The following is a 2,161-nucleotide window of genomic DNA, read 5'->3' on the forward strand; positions in this document are numbered from 1 at the left end:
CAGCCTGGGCAACAGAGCAAGACTCTGTCTCAAAGGAAAAAAAAAAATGAACCGTTAAATTTGTTATGGATATGTTTAGGGTCATTTATCTTTTTTTCTTCCTGTTGATTTTAAGATGTTCTTTCTGAGTTTGATTTGTGTTAGTTTTCCTTTGGTGAACGTAAGTGTGGTTTCCTTTGTCTTCATCCTGGTTGGGATTCGAGAGCATCTTGAGTCTGTGGGTTTATGTCTTTCATCAGTTGTTTTCTGTTACCGAATCCTGAAGCTTCAGTGCCTGTGAAGTGGGTTGGTCCCTGATTTGTGTCTGTGACTGTGCATCCCTCCTTCTCCACCCTCAGAGCCCAAGGCGGTGTTTGCCAAGGAGCAGTTGGTGCATAGTGAGGTGCAGGCCGAGGCGGGGGCCAGCGCCACGCTGAGCTGTGAGGTGGCCCAGGCCCAGACGGAGGTGACGTGGTACAAGGATGGAAAGAAGCTGAGCTCCAGCTCGAAAGCGCGCGTGGAGGTCAAAGGCTGCACACGGAGGCTGGTGGTGCAGCAGGTGGGCAAAGCAGATGCTGGGGAGTACAGCTGTGAGGCCGGGGGACAGAGGGTCTCCTTCCGCCTGCACGTCACAGGTGAGTTTCTTGAGGTCTTTCTTTTTTTTTGAGGTCTTCAATTTAGGATAATTTTTAGGCATTTGGGGTACATATGGAGGTCCCACTCAATGGCCATTTTTTTCTCATAAAGCTTTCTTTGTAATAACAACTAGCAGGTATTAATTTTGTGTCAAAGGCCTAGATTTTGTGAAGTGCTTCTTGTCTTTCTGCTTGCTTAAACTTGAAAACAATTAGGAGGAACTTGGATTATTTCCATTTTAAGATAACACACAAGGAAGTAACTCACTACAGGTCACAAAGCCAGAAAACTGCAGTCAGGATTTGGACCCAGACCCAGTATGCTGGGATTACTATTTTTTTTTCTTCTTGTAAACTATGCCGTCAATCTTGATGTTAGCAGATCGGCTGGTCATAAGTACGCACTCTCTTACTTCTTGTTTCTCCTGTGACCACATATTTGTTCTCCCTTTGATTCTGAAAGCTGTTTCATCTGAGTATAACACTACAGTTTCGCAGCTACTCCCCGACTCCCTAACATTTTAAAGAGGTTATTCCTTTATCTTCTGGTGTCCATATTTTCTTTGCCATATGAACTGTGAAATTTGTTGTGGGTATTTTAGGCGTCATGTACCTTTTCTCATCGTGTTGCCTTTAAGATTTTCTTTTTGATTTTGCTTTGTGTTAGTTTTCTTTGATGTACGTACATGAGGTTTCTTTTGTCTTCATCCTGGTTGGTATTGTAGAACATCTTGAGTCTGTGGGTTTATGTCTTTCACTAACTGTTTGTTGTTACCGAATCCTGAAGCTTCAGTGCCTGTGAAGTGGGTTGGCCCTGGATTTGTGTCTCTGACTGTGCATCCCTCCTTCTCCACCCTCAGAGCCCAAGGCGGTGTTTGCCAAGGAGCAGTTGGTGCATAATGAGGTGCAGGCCGAGGCGGGGGCCAGCGCCACGCTGAGCTGTGAGGTGGCCCAGGCCCAGACGGAGGTGATGTGGTACAAGGATGGAAAGAAGCTGAGCTCCAGCTCGAAAGCGCGCGTGGAGGTCAAAGGCTGCACACGGAGGCTGGTGGTGCAGCAGGTGGGCCAGGCGGACACCGGGAAGTACAGCTGTGAGGCCGGGGGACAGAGGGTCTCCTTCCACCTGCACGTCACAGGTGAATTTCTTGAGGTTTTTCTTTTGCTTTTAGGATAATTTTTAGGGACTTGGGGTATATATGGAGGTCCCACCCAATGGCCTTTTTTTCTCATAAAGCTTCCCCTGTAATAACAACTAGGAGGTATTAATTTTGTGTCAAAGGCCTAGATTTTGTGAAGTGCTTCTTGTCTTTCTGCTTGCTTAAACTTGAAAACAATTTGTTAGGAGGAACTTGGATTATTTCCATTTTAAGATAACACACAAGGAAGTTACTCACCACAGGTCACAAAGCCAGAAAACTGCAGTCAGAATTTGGACCCAGTATTCTGGGATTACTATTCTTTTTTCTTCTTGTAAACTATGCCTTCAGTCTTGATATTAGCAGGTCAGCTGGTCATAAGTACGGATTCTCTTACTTTTTATTTCTCCT

At 45.3% G+C, this 2,161-nt stretch overlaps 1 pseudogene; it reads left to right on the forward strand.

Moving 5' to 3' along the window:
* The first annotated feature begins 297 nt into the window (after window positions 1–297).
* On the forward strand, window positions 298–1,788 carry LOC116548345 (annotated as a pseudogene).
* The last annotated feature ends 373 nt before the right edge of the window (window positions 1,789–2,161 follow it).

Source organism: Sapajus apella, unplaced genomic scaffold, assembly GCF_009761245.1.
Source record: "Sapajus apella isolate SASKATOON/1434 unplaced genomic scaffold, GSC_monkey_1.0 scaffold10297, whole genome shotgun sequence".
NCBI lineage: Eukaryota > Metazoa > Chordata > Mammalia > Primates > Cebidae > Sapajus > Sapajus apella.